The sequence below is a fragment of the Dasypus novemcinctus genome, chromosome 19 (genome assembly GCF_030445035.2).
Source record: "Dasypus novemcinctus isolate mDasNov1 chromosome 19, mDasNov1.1.hap2, whole genome shotgun sequence".
Taxonomy (NCBI): Eukaryota; Metazoa; Chordata; class Mammalia; order Cingulata; family Dasypodidae; genus Dasypus; species Dasypus novemcinctus.
This window is the reverse complement of record NC_080691.1, coordinates 79,221,796-79,241,512: the sequence shown is the minus strand read 5'-3', so window position 1 is coordinate 79,241,512 and position 19,717 is coordinate 79,221,796. Positions and strand designations below refer to the sequence as shown.

General features: G+C 45.2%; 1 protein-coding gene and 1 non-coding gene across 3 annotated transcripts in view; one reads left to right on the top strand and one right to left on the bottom strand.

Annotated features, from left to right (window-relative positions):
- VAV1 (vav guanine nucleotide exchange factor 1) overlaps positions 1–19,717 on the top strand; it is a 91,532-nt gene that overhangs the window by 14,270 nt on the left and 57,545 nt on the right. The window lies entirely within an intron of this gene.
- Positions 9,927–10,033, bottom strand: LOC111764464 (U6 spliceosomal RNA). Its single transcript, XR_002797060.1, has one exon. It is a non-coding gene; the product is annotated as a U6 spliceosomal RNA (small nuclear RNA).

Genomic DNA, 19,717 nt, shown 5'->3' with positions numbered 1-19,717 from the left:
AAGATGGAGAAAATCAGATGGGCTGTGCTTTCTGGAGGGTGGTCAAGAAAAGCTGAGAGCTGAAGGCTGAGGAGCTAGCGGTGGGGAGAATGGGGCAAATGGGGCAGGGAGGACCAAGGCTGGGCAAAGGCCCTGTGGTTGGCAGGATCTGAAGGAAGCTGAAGGTGGCTGGAGTGGGTGACTGGAAAGCGGTGGGAGGTGAGGCCTGGGATGAAGGCACTTCCCCTTAAATTTCTTGTATGGACTTTAAATGCAATGGGAAGTCCTTGGAGGGTTTAAGCAGGGGAAGCATAACCAGATGAGTGGTTACAGAGGCCCCTTTGAGTGCTCCGTGGGGAACATCCTGCCGTGGCAACAGGGACAGCCGCAGGGGCACCAGGGAGGAGGTGGCTGAAGGCATTCTGGCGATAGGAGCTGGTGGCCTGGACTGGGATTCGGGGGTAGTGGATTGGGCTCACATTTTGGGGATAGTACCGATAGGTCCTACTGAAGGATTGGATGGAAGTGGGGTGGGAGAGAATGAAAGGAGGAGGCAAAAAGGACATGTATGTTTCCAGTTTAGGGACCTGCGTGAATGAGGCTGTCATTTGCTGTGATGAGAAGACTGGGGGAGGAACAGATTTTGGGGAGCCCTGATTGAAGGCAGTGCTGCACAGTGGTTATCTCAGTGGGTTCTCAACCAGGGGTGACTCTGTCCCCCCAGGGTACATGTGGCAATCTGTGGAGATGTTTTTTGGGCATCATGCCCTGGGGAGAAGGGAGGGTGCTACTGGCATCCAACAGGGTACAGGACAGCTTCTCCCCCTCTCCCCACTCCCACACATGCCAATAGTACAGAGGCTGAGAAATCCTATTTTTAGGGGCGTAGACTCCATCTATCCGGGGTGGGGATCCGGGTTCCAATCCCAGTCGTGGGATCTTGTGCAAGCTATTGAATCTCTCCGTGACTCAGTTTCTCCATCTTTCAAATGGGGGATGAGGCTAGTCCCTATCTTATAGGGTTGACGTAAGAATTAAATGAGTTAATCATTGCACAGTCATTCGAGCAATGCCTATAAGTTTTGGATTGAGTCCATGGGAGTGTATGATAACACTTGGGGAGGGAGGTGGAGGAGAGAGAGAAGAAAAGTGGTCTGAGGGTTGAGGAGAGAAGGAAGAAGAGGAAGTTAGGAGGAAAAGTAAGAAAGCAATTGTGTCAAGAGGCCCAAAGATGAAGTTTATCAATATTGAGGTCATGGTTCTTTGAAAAGAGCAGTTTTAATGAGGTGGGAGTAGACTCAGAAAATATAACAAAAAAACCACAACCGCAAGAACACCATGTCACATTTATTAGGCACTTGTAAGGGTGCTGTTGTAATTACTTTACCCTTATTAACTCATTTAATTCTCACAACAAAACCTATGAAGTAGGCACCATCATGACCCTACTTTCTGCTGCAAAACAAACCTCCCCGAACTTGAACTTGGAGATGTAAAACAACAGCTTTTGTATGAGTCTTACAGATTCTGTGAGTCAGGAATTTGAACAGGGCGTGACCACGATGGCTCGCTGGACCCTCGATGAGAAATCCTGGGCTCCGCACTGATATGTTGGGTGCCTGGCCTGGAATGACCCACGGTTGTGCTCTGCTGGGGACTCCCATCCGGAGCATTTACATGTGGCTCCTCCATGGAGCCTGGGCTTCCTCATAGCAAGTGACATAATGAAAAAACTTCACTGGTTTTTTGTTCCCAATTCCTGGGGATGGGGAGGAAGCAACTTCTGAATCTCTGGAATTTACTGTGATCTGAGTGTCTTTTGTTCTTGATGGGTCCAAGATCTCACCCAAAGCCTTAGAAAGAGTTACCATGTGGTTAGGGGAGTTGAGACTTTAAGTCACATCATATTAGCCCATACCACCTACTTCCCTGGCCCCTGGGTGGGAAGGGGGCTCGAAATTGAGTTCAACTGGGTGGATGTTAATTCCACCAATCTGTCTATGCATTGAAATGCCATATAAGCCCAAAGCTTGGGAGCATTTCCACAATTGAGAAGATGTACCTCTGTGCCAGGAGGATGATGTGCTCTGACTTGATATGACGAGAACATGGAAGCTTGCATTTGAGATCCACCCAGACCTCCCCCTTTGCATCTCTTTAATTTTTTTTTAAAGATTTATTTACTTGCCCCTCCATTGCTTGAGGTTGCTGTGTGCTCTCTGTGTCTGCTCATCTTCTCTTTAGGAGGTGCCGGGAAACTGAACCTGGGACCTCCCCTGTGGAAGAGATGTTCAATCACCTGGATCACCTCATCTCCCTGCTTTGTTGTTTCTCTCGTCTTTCCTCTTGGTGTCTCTTGTTGCATCATCTCGTTGCACTTGCCCACCGTGCCAGCTCACCTCTAGGAGACAGCGGGAAAAAAGCCTGGAACCTCCCGTGTGGTAGGCAGAAGCCCAATTTCTTGATCCACATCTGCTTCCCATATGATACCCTTTTTTATTTTTTTAGGTACTGGGGCTGGGAATCGAACCTGGACTTGTATGTGGGAAGCCAGTGCTCAAACCACTGAGCCACATCAGCTGTCTTTAGTTTTTTAAAAAAAGTTAATTTAGTTCCCACATTTGTCGAGACCATGATGGGGTGAATGGTTATTCTTATCTATCCAATCCAAATCTTCAGCATGGCTTTTTAAAAATTATTCTATTAAAACAAAAAAAAATAGCTTCTTTTAAAAAATTTCTTTTACTGTAATAAAGCTAAGATTGTAAATATAGCGCTTTCAATGAGTTTCATGAGTCATTCTAGTGAATTATTGAACCTGAGGGGGTAGGGGAACCCCAGACTTTATAGCCAGTTGGTTAAAAAATGTGGATGGCCTGAATCCCCCAATTTTGGTGCCAGAAGGGCAATTTTGTTCAGGATTGTCATTCACCCAGTGGCTCTTTCCTCACTCTAGATCGTTAGAATTGAATTGAGTTACTTGTGCATTTGCAGTTGGTGTCAGAAGCTGTTGGGGAAGTTGCAGAAGTTGCTGGTAACTTTATAAAAAGCATTGAGAGAGAGCAGCTCTCACATAGTGTCACTTCCCTTGCATTTTTGTTGACAAGCAAGCCACTAAAGCCAGCCCAGATCCAAAGAAAGGAGAATTGAACCCTGCCTCGCAATGAGGATGTGATAAAGTCACACTGCAGAAGGCTGTGAGGGCGGGTGATATTTTTGTGACCATGTTTGGAAAGTACAACCTGTGACACATTGTTATCCTCATTTCACAGATGAGGAAATGGAAACACAGAAAGTTTAAGTAAATTGCCCAAGGTTATAGAATGAATAAGGAGCTAAGCCAGGATTTGAATCCAAGTCACCAGGCTCCCAAAACACATGGTCCTGAACACTACATGAATATTGATGGTTAGGGAGCAGATGAGCCTTTCAAGATGGTTCAAAGGACTGGTTCTCCCAGTCAGGAAAGAAGAAATCATCTTGAGTCTTGAGAAAGAATTTAATTCTGGGACTTGGTTACGTGGAGCTGAGAAGGCGATGGGGGACGGTGCAGAAACTCAGAGAGTAGCCATAGAAGGAAGCTGCTACCACCTCTACATTGGAGGAACAAATAAAAGAGGTGGTGTCCAGGGGCCAGGCTGTCTCCAGGGAGCTGTGTCCATGAAAGAAGTGGCTTTGCTGCTGGAGAGGCAGAGCAAAAAAATGGGAAAACTCCTGGCTTCTCACCTCTTCCTGCCTCCCCCACCCCCCCAGTCTCCTGCCAGGGCTTCTCATTGGCTGAACCTACCCAGAAGCTGGTGTGCAAAGGAGCCTGGGAATTGTAGTTCTCAGCAAAGGAAGGGGCTGGCAATGGCTATGAGAACACGCAGGCAGAGCATATACTTTGAAGACGTGACTGCCCCCTCTGGGCTCAGTTAATCGCCTGTGGGAAAGGAGCTCTGCCTCGTTGCAGGGCCTTTTTGAGGGCTGAATGAAAACCAGTTAAAATGCACATGAACCCTTCACCCAGGGCCTGGGACATGGTGAATGCTCAATTAATTGCAGTGACTACTTATTGCTGTTTGAGACTCGACAATGCACAGGACACTCCTTAGCGCTCGTGGCCCGGTAGACTTTGGGTTTTATTTTATTTCATTATTATTTTTTAAGCCAATTTTTAAAAAAGATTATTTACTTCTTGCCCCTCCCTCCATTGTCTGCTCTCTGTGTCCATTCGCCGTGTGTTCTCCTGTGTCTGCTTGAATTCTCATTAGGCGGCTCTGGGAACTGATCCTGGGACTTCCGGACTGGGAGAGAGGTGATCGTTCTCTTGTACCACCTCAGTCCCCGGTCTGTTGTGTCTCTTACTGTCTCTCTTCTGTGTCTCTTTTTGTTGCTTCGTCTTGCTGCATCAGCTCTCTGCATTGGCTGGTTCTCCTGCACAGGGCAGCTCTCCTGCATGGGGCGGCATTCCACGTGGGCCAGTTCGCTGCGTGGGCCTGCTTGCCTTCACCGGGAGGCCCTGGGTATCAAACCCTGGAACTCCTATATGGTAGGTGGGAACCCAATTGCTTGAGCCACATCCACTTCCCCGGCTTTGGGTTTTAGACACTCCTCAGATCAAATCCAAATGTCCTTGCTCAAGACTGGCTGCCAGGGCCGCCAGCTCCCAGCTAATCTGCCTTCCTCCTGATGGTGCAGCTGCCTACTACAATTATGACCCCCCGGCTTCCCAATTCACCTCTCCTCCAGGCCAAAGACCTGCAGCTCCTTCTCGGTTCCTCAGTGCACAGAGTTTCTAGAACTTCACCCTGGGAGGCTGTCTTGTACTTGTCTTTCTGGGAGGCCCAGAACTGGACGCTGGGTGGGTGCAGCATCCGAGCACCCCAAGGGATGCAAGACGGTTGCCTTCAGTCTGACTTGCTCTTGAGCCTGGGGGCAGGGAAAACTGGGGGCTTCTGGATTAACGAGGCACCCCTCTGTGCTTCTCCCTCAGGGACTCTGGGAGATATGGCAGGATGGATGGTGGGATGCTTTGGGTCACGACCACTGGCCCCATTTTCATTAGATGCCCCCAGTTTTGGTAGACCAGCACCTGATACCACTCTCGCTTCCTCCCTTCTCATTCTGCCCCTCTGCTCCAGCCCCACGGGCCTCCTTGCTCTTCCTCCAACACACCAGCCTCAGGCCTGCCTCAGGGCCTTTGCACTGGCAAAGCTTTCCTTTGCCTGGAATACTTTTCCCTCAGGTATCCCCCTGGCTTGTTCCTTAACCTCCTTCAAGGCTTTTCTCAAATGTTGCTGCCTCAATGAGGCTTCCTGGGCTGCCCTCTTGAAAGTTGCACCCCCTCCTATTTTTCTCTCTTCATATTTACCAGTTTCTAACAAAGTATACACTATATACATGCATTGCATCTGTTGTGTGTCTCCTTCTCTCAGGAGGGCATGGTTTTAAAATTAATTAATTTTTAATTTATTTTTAAAGATTTATTTTATTTATTTTCCTCCCCCACCCGTTGTCTGCCGTGTCCACTCGCTGTGCATTCTCTGTGTCCTGCTTACATGCTCGGTGGCACCAGGAAATTGTGTCTCTTTTTTCTTGCATTATCTTGCTGTGTCAGCTCTCCATGTGTGTGGCTCCACTCCTGGGAGGGCTGTGCTTTTTTTCACGTGGGGCGGCTCTCCTTGTAGGGCGTACTCCTTGCTTGCGGGGCATCCCCACGTGGGGGCACCCCTATGTGGCATGACACTCCTTGCACGTGGCAGCTCTGTGCATGGGCTAGCTCACCACAGGGGTCAGGAGGCCCTGGGTATCGAACCCTGTACCCTCCCATATGGTAGGTGGACACTCTATCAGTTAAGTCACGTTCGCTTCCCCATGGTTCTTTTTTAAATCTCTTTTTTCATGCTGTTTCCCCAGTCCCTAGTCTAGTACCTAGTACACAGTAAGCATTTGATAAAATTTTGGTGAATGAATGAAGGGGTGGTTGAAGGTTCAGAGCCTTCCACATACTGTTCCCTCTGCCTGGAACAGTTTCTTTCCCTCACACTCTATATTAAGACTTATTTGAATAGAAAGAGCTCCCATTTGTCTGTCATTTAGGATCAAGCATGGGAAAAAAAATGTGTCAGATGCAGTTTTGCATGGTTGACCAATGTTTTTCTTTTTCCCTCCTGGTGATTTACCTGATTTCCTTCTTTTCAATCCTCTTCAAACCAGTTAGTCATCCCAAGATACTAGTTTTAGGGAAGAGAAGTAGCAAGAGCCACTATCCTCTGTGCTTTAAAAATAGCCTCTTTAGGGAAACGGACTTGGCCCAGTGGTTAGGGTGTCCGTCTACCACATGGGAGGTCCGCAGTTCAAACCCCAGGCCTCCTTGACCTGTGTGGAACTGGCCCATGCGCAGTGCTAATGCGCGCAAGGAGTGCCCTGCCACGCAGGGGTGTCCCCCGTGTAGGGGAGCCCCATGTGCAAGGAGTGCGCCCGTAAGGAGAGCCGCCCAGAGCGACAGAAAGTGCAGCCTGCCCAGGAATGGTGTCGCCCACACTTCCCGTGCCGCTGACAACAACAGAAGCGGACAAAGAAACAAGATGCAGCAAATAGACACAGAGAAACAGACAACCGGTGGTGGTGGTGGTGGTGGGATTAAATAAATAAATAAATCTTTTAAAAAAATAGCCTTTTTAAAAAACAGTATTATTGACCTGCAGTAAATGATATATTAAAAATATAATTTGATAAATTTTGATATAGGTATACATCTGTGACAGCAGCTCCACAATTTAGAGTGTGAAAGTCCATTACCCCCCAAAATTTCCTCATGACTTTTTGTAATCCTTTTCCTGGCACTGCCACCTCCCGCCCACAGGCAACCACCGATCAGCTTTTGGTCACTCACTATAGATTAGTTTGCATTTTCTGGCTTTATATAGAGGATACAGCACATCCTCTTTTTCAGTCTGACTTCTTTTCCCTCAGCATAATTATTCTGAGATTCATCATGTTGTGTGTATCAGCAATTTGCTCCTTTGTTGGGGCTGAGTCATATTCTGTTGCACGGCTGGACCACCGTTTGTTTATCCACCTATCGATGGATATTTGGGTTGTTTCCACCTTTTTGGCTTTTGCAAATAAAGTTGCTATGAATATTTGTGTACAAGTCTTAGGATGCATATTAGCATTCCTTTCTCTTGGGTAAATACCTTTGAATGGAATAACCAACAGCGTTGTATGGTAGGTACACGTTTGACTCTTTAAGAAACTGCCAAACTTTTTCAAAGTGGTTGCACCATCTGATGCTCCCACCAGTGTTGTATGAGAGCTGCCCGAGATACTTTTCCTCTTTGCTTCACCCCCTCCTCATCATTCAGCATACAGTGTTGCTGCCCATTTGCCCACCCCCCCAAAGCTTTACTGGACACCTCCCCTGTTTAACATCCCCAGGGCTCTCTGTACCTCTTTTCTCATTCACTCGCCAAAGTAGTAATCGATCAATTATTCCTGTTATTACCTACTCCGTGTCTATCTCCCTTCGAGACTACCAGCGCTGTATGCTTTGGCTGCCATTGAGTCCTAGATTTTGGTATACAGTAGACACACTGCCCATGCTCTATGAGTGAGTACACGACCAGGCATTGCGCCAGATGCTAGAACAGAGGTGCTGTCGGTATTATCTTCATTCCCAGGGGAGAGCTGAGTCAACTGAGGCACCAGAGATGAAGGGACCAGTCCGAGGTGGCTCCGCTGAGTGGTGGCTGGTTGTTGAACCAGTTCTGGTCTGATTCTCCCAGGGAGATGCTGAATGTGTGTTGGGTGGGAGTGAAGGAGAGGGCAGAGGAAAGACTCTCTGGTTTGGGGAGTGCTTTGAAGGCTAGGAGAGGAGTTTATACTTTGGCCTTCTTCCTGGAAGCTTCAGGAAGCTTCTCTGGGCAGCGTTTGGGTCCTCCAGGGAGCCTGAGGCCCCGAGATGAAGGGGCTAAGCCCCCGCCCCTTCTCAGTCTCCCCGACCAAGCCCTGGCAGCAGGCATTTCCTGTTTCCTGTCTGCTCCCTGGGGCTGGGGTGGGGGTGGGGTAGCTGGTTGCAGCAGCCACCCTGGGCTCTGAGTCTCCCTCTTCTGCTCCCTTGCTGCCCAGAGCAGGGGCTCCCTGTCCCTGCACAGCCGTCGTCTGAAGGGGGCTGGTGAAAGAACTGACCTCTGCAGTTCTCTCTCTGGCTTGGGCGGGAGCTGTGCTGATGGGGGATGAGCAGTCAGAGGGGAAGAGAGAGCCTCAGAGCTCACACAGTGCTCGGGTGCTGATTTGCATGTGGGCGAGATGCCAGCCCAGTACCTGACCCTGTTTGGGATTCCGGCGGATGGAGGTGGACAGCCGAGGGGTGTGCCCGAGATGCCCAGGAAAAGTTCTCACGTGGTCCCCTACAGTTGTTTAAAGGCCTCCTGTCCTTTGACACCTTCCCCCGTGCTCCAGGTGGCTGGGAAGTCCTTCTGGTGGTTTAACTGCAGTCACTCCTGCTGTCCAATGGAAGCCCTTTCTTCGGCCGGTCCACCTGCAGGGGTGATGAGTCATATCCCCCTCCCCACTCTGAGTCGTCACATGACTGGGGGGAAGCAGTCTCAAGGCTCAGCTGATCTCCGGGAGGTCGGGAGGGGACTTCCTCCATCAGGCCAGACAGTGCCATCTCTTCTGTTGACCCTGCTGACCTGCAAGCCCTGTCTGGGGTCAGCCCACGACCCGCAAAGGCTGCTGGCATTTACCCATCCATGGCCAGGGAGCACCACATGGGATGCCTGGCATGAATGCCGTGCATTCAACTCTTCATTCTAGGTGACCCCGGGAGGTGGGTCAAGAGGCAGGGTGGGGCAGAGGTTAGGGGCATGGCCTCTGGGCTCAGGGAGCTGGTATCTGACTCCAGTTTCTACCTGTGTGATCCTGGGCAGGCAAGATCTTCTCTCTAAACCTTACTGCCCCATCTGTCAAATGGGGACTCATTCATTCACTGACTTAAAAAAATATAGATCTATTTTTATTAGAGAAGTTGTGAATTTACAAAACAGTCATGCAAATGTGCAGAATTCTCATTCACCAATGCATTGCATTGTTGTGGGACATATGTTGTAAATCATGAGATAAAATCATCAGACTATTACCGTTAATTATAGTCTATAGCATACATCTGGTGTATTTTCTTCCATACCCAATTTTTTTTTTGAGATTTATTTTATTTATTTCTCTCCCCTTCCCCCCTGCCCCAGTTGTCTGTTCTCTGTGTCCATTTGCTGTGTGTTCTTCTTTTTGTCCGCTTCTGTTGCTGTCAGCAGCACAGGAATCTGTGTTTCTTTTGGTTGCGTCATCTTGCTGCGTCAGCTCTCGGTGTATGTGGCGCCATTCTAGGGCAGGCTGCACTTTCCTGCTGGGCGGCTCTCCTTATGGGGTGCACTCCTTATGTGTAGGGCTCCCCTACACGGGGGACACTCCTGCGTGGCAGGGCACTCTTTGCGTGCATCAGCACTGCGCGTGGGCCAGCTCCACACGGGTCAAGGAGGCCCGGGGTTTGAACCGCGGACCTCCCATGTGGTAGACGGACGCCCTAACCACTGGGCCAAGTCCGCTTCCCTCCCCCTCTCCCCCCATTATTTACACAGTGCTTCTTTGGCATGCATGCAAGAGTACAATATTGCTGTTAACCATAGTCCATAGGTTACATTAACTGTATTTTCCCATGGATCTCCATAGTTTTACCACCTTGTAAGAGTGATGTACTTTTGTTCTAGTTCATAGAACATTCTTGCATTTGTACCATCAACCACAATTCTCATCCACCTCTGGGTTCACTGTGTTATTCAGTCCCTATATTATCCTCTAGTTTTCTTTCAACTGACATTTACATCCCTAACTACCCCTTTCAGCCACAATCCCACTTACAAGCCAGCAGTGCTGGTTCTATTCACTATAACATGTTACCATCAACTAAAAATATGGACTGCTTAGTGAATTCACATGTCATCCTTGCACAGGGGCTATGCTAATCTTCTCTGTATCACTCCAATTTTAGTACATGTGCTGCTGAAGCGAGCACTCATTCACCAACTTTAATTGAGCATCTACTATGTGCTAGGCCTTGTGTTAGAGTCGAGGTCACAGCAGTGAGCAAAATGCACAGATATTCCTGCCCTTGTAGAACTGATGTTCTAGTCTCTCTCTCTCTCTCTGGATGACAGACAGATAAAACCAAAATAAGTTAGTGAAATATAAAACAGAACTGGGAGTGGAGCCCACCTAGTCCCATCTCATCAAAGAGAAAGGGGAAGGGGTGCTTTTTTTCTATAGGTAAATCAGGGTCCTGTTGGGGGTGGGGATGGAGACATGTGATGAATGCCCATGAAGGCAAGAATTATGGGGGAGTCAGGAGTAGTCCTGAGTGGCTGGAGGATCTGATTTCAGTCCTTTGAGCCTCAGCCCAGCAATTCACTGATGCATCTCTAGGCAAGGACCGGTTGGATTGGCATTATTATCTACTCAATATCTCTATAATTGGTTAATGAATATGCTCATTCTTTCTGATTCACTTATTGATTTGTGTACTGTGTCTCAGGAGCAGGGGATTTAAAAAAATATTCTTTTGCTGCTGTTGTTGTTGTTTATTTTTATTTGCCCACCCTCACCCGAGATGGCTCCCTTATCTGTCTGCTCATTGCCTGCTCATCTTCCTTAGGAGGCACTGGGAACCGAACCTGGGACCTCCCATGTGGGAGGCGAGTGCTCAACTGCTTGAGCCACTTCCACTCCCCAGAGCGGGGGATTTGATGGTTCATGAAACTTGCTTCTGCCCTCATGATGCTCATAGTCTACTGGGATTCCATTACCCATTCAGAAAATGACAGCATGGTGTGAACCATGTTATATATTCATAAGGACAGAGGCTTAGTAGCAATAAATGTTAGTGGAGGTATAATTCATCAGCTAAATATTTATATTTACTCTGGGGAAGATGTGGAGAAACCCATGCTGTTGGTAGGAGAGTGAAAGTTGCTAGGACTTTGGAATGCCATTTGGCAGTATCTACTGAAGTTGAACATATGCATACCATAACCTAGCAGTTCCACACCTGGGTATGTATCCAAGAGAAATTAGTACCTGTGCTCATCAAAAGAAATGGATAAGTATGTTCATAGAAGCTTTGTTCATAATAGCCCCATTCTGGAAACAACCCAATCCATCCATTACTTTATCCACCCAAGTAATGGATGAAGAAATGGTGGTATATTCATATAATGGAATACTACTCAGTAGTCAAAAGTAATGAATTACTGATACTCTTTGTCTTAAAATTCCAGGCAGGTCTTTAAGAAATACCACACAATGGGTTGGTTTAAACAATGGAAATTTATTGTTTGACTACATAGGCTAGAAGTCTAAAATCAAGGCATCACTAAGATGATGCTTTCTTCCCTAAATGTATAGCATTCTGGTTCTGGCTGGCTGGCAATTCTTGGGGTTCCTTGGCTTTTCCATCAAGTAGCAATGTTCTCTCCTTTCTCTGCTGCATTCCATTGACTTCTGGCCATCAGCTCCACCTGATGGCTCTCTCTCAATAAGTCTGAATTTCTTCCGCTCAAAAAGAATGCCAGTAATCCAGGTTAAGTTTGGCCTTTGTTCAGCTGGGCCACACCTTAACTAAAAATAACATCTTCAAGAGATCCTACTTATAATGGGCTCACATCCACAGGAATGCAGATTAAGATTAAGAACATGTCTAAATTGGGGTATATAACTCAATCTGTCATACTTGCAACAATACATGTGAATCTCAGAGACAGAATGTTGAATGAAAGAGCCAGACACAAAGAGGACACACTGTGGAATACCGTTTTTATAATGGTTAAAAACAGACCATGCTGATCTGCGGTAACAGAAATCCAGGGTGAGGACTGGAAGACTGAAAATGTTCTATATCTTGATCTAGATTTGTGCATTCGATTTTGCACTTGATTGTATGCATGTATACCTCAATTAAAAGGTTAAACAAAGCAAATAAAATCCCCTCCCCCTAGCAAACAAGTACACTAGGACAACAGTTATAAACTGGGACTATCCTTGGCAATCTGGAAGATAGTCAATTTATGTAACAGAGATCCAAAGTAACAATGGTTTAAAACAAAGTAGATTCATTCTTTCTCCCAAAATAATCTGAGCTTAATCAGTTTAAGACTGATGTGACACCTCCACAGTGTCAAGGACCAGCTCCTCTTCTATTTTATTGCTGTATTGCATGTGGAACATTTCCTTTGTCTCTAGTCTCCAAGAGTGCTTGCCATCATGCCCACATCCTTGTCAGAGGAAAAGAGGAAGAGCCTATCTCTCTCCTTGAAGGGCCCCACCTGGAAATTGCATACTTCACTCAGATCACAGCCTGTTGACCAGAACTTGGTCATGCAACCACACCTAATGCATCAGTCAGCTATTACAACAAAACTGCTATGTAACGAACAACCACAAAACCTCAATGTTGTAAAAACAGTAAGTTAGCACACCTCTGAAACTTAATTGTGTTGGCTGATCTCAGCTGGGTTTGGCCTGTGTAGTTCTGGCCTCTAAGTTGTTCAACCTCCTTCAGGTACCAGCTTACATGTCTGGTTTTGTCCTTTCTGTGGTGACTGTGGAGGTGCAAGAGAGCAAATGGAAACATGCAATGCTTTTTGAGACCTAAGCTCAGAAACAACACATTTGCACTTCAGCCTCATTCTGTTAGCCAAAGCAAGAGGTAGAGAAGTAAATTCTGCCCACATTGGGAGGGCAATGCAAAACTGTAAGAGAAAGGGTGTGGATACAGGGAAAACCAAAACATTAGGGCCATTAATGCAATTAATCATGGATGAATGCTAAGGAGGTTGGGAAAGGTAGTCTTTATCCCAACTGGCCACACACTCGGCTAAAAATTGAAAGCCCTGTTGCTAGAGAAAAAGGGAAGAATGGATATTGGGGCCAATGGTAACACTAGGCTAACACTAGTTCCTGTAATACTAGGATAACACTAGGTTCTGTAATAAATAAGCTGCTTCAGTGGCTTAACACAGTAGAAAATTAAATAAAAAAAAAAAAGACATTTCTTTCTCACCCACTAAAAAGTCCAGGGCATGATTCCTGGTCTTGGGCAGAGTGATTCAGGAACTCAAGCTCCTTTCATTTGTGGTTCTGTCATCCCTTAGAATCTCAGCATCATTTCTATCCAGTCTGGAGACAATGGGGGAAAAGTATGGAAAAAGTATTCCTAGTTCTTAAATACATTGTCCTGAAAAGGATGCATATTCAGAACGCTCATATCCCATTGGCCAGAGATAGTCACATGATCACACCCGCATGCAAAGGGGTCTGGGAAATGTAGTTCTTGTCTGGGCAGCCATTTTACAGCAGCAATTCCATATTACGGAGGAGAAAGAATTAATTTTTGTGGATAGTTAGCCGCCTTAGGGAGGAAGCTCTGGTAGGCAGGGCCTTGATTAAGCTCTTCTTCCACTATCTGGGCTTCTTTTCCTTTTGATGTGATGAAGGTTGGAGAAGAGTTGACATCTAAGATGGTTTCCAGATTATTGGTTAGTCAATGTTCCTTGGGCTTTCCTTGGGCTTTCCAGCTGGAGTTAAGATGATGATGGTGATGATGGTGGTGATGTTGTTGATGATAATGTTGATAAGCATAGTCAGTATGGTGATGAGGATGACGGTACTATGATAATAGGGGTGGTGATGGTGGTGATGATGATCGTAATGGTAATGGTGGTGGTTATATTGATGATGATGATGATCGTGGTGATGATGAAGATGGTGTTAGTGTTGGTGATGTTGGTGATGAAGATGATGATTACTATAATTTGCAGATATTGGGACCTCACAACCTGCCAAGCCTTTCTTATGCACTATTTCACTGAATTACAAAAACATGGCAAAGTAGGTGTTACGATAATCTTCATTTTGTAGGCAAGGAAACAAATTCAGACGGGGAGACTATTTTCCCCAAGACATACAGCAGATAGGAGGACTCTCTTGTTTACTTTTTTTTTAAAGATGTATTTATTTATTTAATTCCCCCCCCCCCTCCCCTGGTTGTCTGTTCTCTGTGTCCATTTGCTGCGTCTTGTTTCTTTGTCTGCTTCTGTTGTCCTCAGCCGCACGGGAAGTGTGGGCGGGGCCATTCCTGGGCAGGCTGCACTTTCTTTTGCGCTGGGCGGCTCTCCTTCCGGGTGCACTCCTTGCGCGTGGGGCTCCCCTACGCGGGGGACACCCCTGCGTGGCACGCACTCCTTGTGCGCATCAGCACTGCGCATGGGCCAGCTCCACGTGGGTCAAGGAGGCCCGGGGTTTGAACCACGGACCTCCCATGTGGTAGACGGACGCCCTAACCACTGGGCCAAGTCCGTTTCCCTTGTTTACTTTTTGATCAGTTACCCTTTAGGGGTTTATTTTCCTTCCTGCTTCCTGACTTACCATCCTGGGGTCACTCTCTTGACTCCAGGGGCTGAGGACAGTTGGCTCAAGAGAACCTCTGGAGTTTAGTGATTTCTTTGCCAAAGGGACAGTGACCCTGGTCACGAGTGTATGTGCTGATGAGAGACCTGTCTTTGTGTCTCCTACCTTCAGTGCCTTTCTGTACTGTCTGCCAACCCCTCTAAGAAGTTTTTCCAGGTTCTAGATTCCTCATCTGGAGTCTTTCTGAAATCTCAATTCCTTTGAGCATTTGACCAGCAACATACTTGCAGTGAACATAGTCTGAACTTCTGAAGGATTACAAATTAAGGGATATGAAGGAGATGTTTAGGGCTGTAGCAGATGCTCCAGATGCCCCATCCATCAGCCCTCCACCCACCCTGGAGTCACCTACAGAGGATTTCCAGGTGACTTCCTGAGCCTCTGACTGAGGACGTCTTTTGGCTATAGGAAGATGCTAAGCCTGTATGGAACAGGCTGGTATTTAATGTTCTTGGAAGAAGCCACAAACAATGATGGATGGGAGTTGGTAGACAAACATATCAGCTTTATCATCTAACTCCGTGGTATGTCTACACCTATCTCCAAGAGGTCCCAAGTGGATTGAGTCCCAATTTCCCTTGGCTGTGCCTGCTTATCAACACTCTCTGTATTTTTTTTTAAAGATTTATTTATTTATTTCTCTCCCCTTACCCCTCCCCCCCCAGTTGTCTGTTCTCTGTGTCTATTTGTTGCATCTTCTTTGTCTGCTTCTGTTGTTGTCAGTGGCATGAGAATCTGTGTTTCTTTTGGTTGTGTCATCTTGTTGTGTCAGCTCTCCGTGTGGGCAGTGCCATTCTTAGGCAGGCTGCACTTTCTTTTGCGCTGGGCGGCTCTCCTTACGGGGCGCACTCCTTGTGCGTGGAGCTCCCCTACATGGGGGACACCCCTGCGTGGCAGGGCACTCCTTGTGTGCATCAGCGCTGAGCATGGGCCAGCTCCACATGGATCAGGAGGCCCGGGGTTTGGACCTTGGACCTCCCATGTGGTAGGCAGATGCTCTATCCACTGGGCCAAGTCCGCTTCCCAACACTCTCTGTATTAACACCCTTCTTTCCTTGTCCCACTTCTCTGCTGTCCTACTGGTACTTTTTGGGACCATCTCCCGGATAAACTACTTACTGTATATCCAAAATCTTGTCTTTGGAACTACTTCCAGGAGACTCAAACTAAAAGGGACCCAGCCTCAATATACTCACTTTTCAGAAGGAACTTAGGAAACATCTCCAGACAATGAAAACATATACAGTTAATTATGCTTATGTATGGAACAATCATAAGGATAATGTACATGATTTTAGTTATTGTGGGGCACACATTACTACAGATAGCCCCTGAGATGACTTTAGATGGGACATGGCTACCCTATAAAGAAACCAGCCCACCCAAGGATAAAAGTCATTCCTTCTTTGTTTCTTTTCCAATCCTTCTGGTTTCAGCATGGAGCGATGATGGTTCTATCATCTTAAAAATTGTTTCTGATATAAAATACATCACATATAGACTAGGGTGTCTAAAGCATAGCCAAACAGCTTATAGAATAATAATTAAATAAACAATGTGTCCATCACCCAGGCTAAGAAACAGAACTCTACCTTACCTTACATTACATAATCATTTCTTGGGAATCGTTGGAAGAGTGTTTCTCTAACTTTTAAAACCTTGACCAAAGTAAGAAATACATTTTTTACATAGTCCCCCAGTTCACTGCAATGTGAGCACATGGACACAGGCAACTGAAAAGAAAGTTTTATGAATATATTCTTACCTTTTCTAAATCCTAGAAGTGCAGTATTCTTTATTCCATTCTGCTTGGGATCTGCTAAGCTGATTCCATGTCCTATTAATGGATCATGTTGCACAGTTTGGAAAACATGTCCTTAAAACTCCCCAGTGCACTCCCCTCCTTGATTGTACTTGCCTCTTTTGCCCCACTTTGCAGAGGAAGCCACTATCCTAAAATGTTTGGTAATAATTTCCTTGGTTACTTTTTCTGTGTATTCCTAAATGTATTCCTTAATTTTGCCCGTTTCTATACTTGATACAAAAGGAGTACGAGACTTGGTTTTTTTAATTCAACATTGTGTTCTTGAAATTTGTTCATGTGTATGATGCATGTGGCTCTCACTGATCTTTTGTAATGCTGTATAATATCCCATGGTGTGAAATTATGACAGTCTATTTCTTCATTATACCCTTGATGACTCTTTGGGTTGTTTCAAGTTTAGGGCTTATATTAGTTATCTATTGCCACGTTACAAATTGCCCCACATTTTCGGAACTTAAAAATCAGGGGTTAGATTGGACTGGAGGATTAATTTCTTTTCTTTTTTTTTTCCATTTTTTAAAAAGATGTATTTTTATTTATTTCTTCCTCCCCACCCCCCTCCGCCCCCGTTGTCTGCTCTCTGTGTCCATTCTCTGTGTGTTCTTCTGTGTCTGCTTGTATTCTTATTAGGTAGCTCTGGGAACTGATCCTGGGACCTTTTGGAGTGGAAGAGAGGTGATTACTCTCTTGCACCACCTCAGCTCCCCTGTTCTGCTACATCTTATTTTCTCTCCTCTGTGTCTCTTGTTGTGTCATTTTGCTGCACCAGCTCTCCGAGTCAGCTGGCACTCCTGAGCGGGGTGGCTTCTCCGTGCTGGAAAGCCTTCCCGTGGGGTGGCACTTCTATGCAGAGCCGCATTTCTGCATGGGCCAGCACTCTGTGTGGGCCAGTTTGCCACGTGGGCCAGCTCGCCCTCATCAGGAGGCCCTGAGCATCAAACCCTGGACCTCCTATGTGGTAGACCGGAGCCCAATTGGTTGAACCACATCCATTTCCCTTTTCTTTTTTAAACAAGTCAATTTTATTGATACATATTAATAAAGCATAAAAACTATTCCAAATGAACAATCCATAGTATTTGGCCTAATCACAAAGTTTTGTGTTCATCATTTCAACTATTATTAGACCATTTTCATTATTTCAATAGTAATAATAATAAAAAACAGACAAACAAGAAAATTCCTCATTTATCAGTCTCTTAGTACCTAGCTGCTGTTTCTGGCTATTCTTGCACGATTATTTATTTGTTTATTAAGCAGTTTTATCAAGATCTATTTACATACCATATGATCAATCCAGAATGTATAATCAACGACTTTTACTATATTCATAATGCTGTGCATTCAACATCTCAAAAATTTTAGGACAATTTCATTATGAGGATTCATTTCTAAATGTCTTATTCACAGGCCTGTTGAGAGGAGACCTCATTTCCACATGGTATGGGCCTCTCCAGAGAACTGTCCGTAACATGGCTTTACCCAGAGTGAGAAAGGAGACAGAATGCTGCCCTATGAACCCACCTTTTGAGTCTCGCTATTACTTCTGTCTTGTACTGTTCATTAGAAGCAAGTTACTAAGTCCTGCCCATACTCAGCTGGAGGGGATTACTCATGGGCATGAGTACGAAGAGGTGGGGATTACTGGGGCCGTCTCGAAAGGAGGCAACCATGGAGCTATTACAAACGTTCTTGCTCTGGACATTCTTATAAATGTGCCTACGCAAGTGTTTCTCTAAGATTTAAACCTAGGAATTTCAGGGTCATAAGGAAGGTAATGCTAAACTATTTTCCAAAGTTTTTGAACTTTGCGTAGGAAAGTTCCTGGGGCCGTACTTTTTTTTAATTTAAAAATTTTTAAATTGAAGTATATCATTTACACATGAACATACATAAACAGTAAGTATATAGTAAAAGTTGTGAACTTACAAAACAAACATGCATGTCATTATGCAGGACTCCCATACCTCACCCCACCACCAACACATTGTATTATTGTGGAACAGTTGTTACAAACTATGAAAAAGCATCGTCAAAATATTACTACCGGCTATAATCCATATCTTACATTTAGTATATTTCTCCCCAACCTATGCAATTATTAGTGCCCTGTATTAGTGTTACGTATTTGTCATAGTTCATGAGAGAACATTCTCATATTCATTCTGTTAATCATAGTTCACCTTCTGCTACAGGAAATAAAACAAAACAAGCAAGAACTGTTTTGTTTGCAGTTGTAGAGTCTCCCTGTTTCTTTTTTCTTTTTGGATGGGGCTTGTCCATCATTATCACTTTGTTAGGGTCCTGGGCATGTCTGAAGAATTGGAGGTTAGGTTTTGGACACAACTCTGCTGGGATTCAGGGATCTACCATCATGCGCATAGCTCAAAGATTTAAGTCTCTGAGATGTATTTAATGAGTATAGTGATAATTATAGATTCAAATAAAAGGGGTAGAAGAACCATGAGTAGGAAATTTATAAACGAGTCAATATCTGTTTTATTGGGGAAATAGATGATCATCTATTCTTAAAAAGGGCCTGCTAAAGGGGTGTTGGTTTCATTCATCTGTGTGCCTTACTTAGGGTGTCCAGATGTCCCTAGAGCCCTTGAGAGCACTTTTATTTCAAGTTTTGTTTCTCTCTGGGGCCCTACATTCTTGTCAATACTTGGTATTTGGCTGATGTTGAAAATTTTGCATATCTGGTGCGTAGGAAATAGTGTCTTGTGATAAAAACTTTATTTTAGAGCAGTTTGAAGTTTACAGAAAAATTGCACCGGAAGTACAGAGTTCCCATACTACACCCCACACATAATTTCCCCCATTATTAATATCTCTCATTAGTGTGGTGTACATTTGTTACAACTGGAGAACCAACACTGTATAATTTTTGGATACATGATTATTAACTAAAGCCTATGTGGAAACCTCATATTTTTTAATGTAATATTTTTTTGTGATCTATGTATTTTTTTAAAAAGACAATTTAATTTAAAAAAAGTCTATAGTTTACCTTAGGGTTTGCTCTTTGTGTTATACAGTCTATGGGTTTTTACAAATCATAATGTGTTCACCATTACAGTATCATACAGAATAGTTTTACTGCCCTAAATGCCCTGTGATCCACCTTTTCATCCCTTCCTCTCTCCCCCTGAACTCACGGCAGCCACTGGTAATTTTACTATCCTTATAGTTTTGCCTTTTATGCAACATCATAGAGTTGGAATCAGACAGTATGTAGCTTTTTCAGATTGGCTTCTTTCACTTAGCAATATGCATTTAAGTTTCCTCCATGTCTTTTAGTAGATTGCTAGTTCATTACTTCTTTTCCCTTAAAGCCTTTTTTGAAAGAACACTTTTATAATTGTACTATTAACCATAGTCCATCATTTACAAAAGAGTTCACTGTGTCAT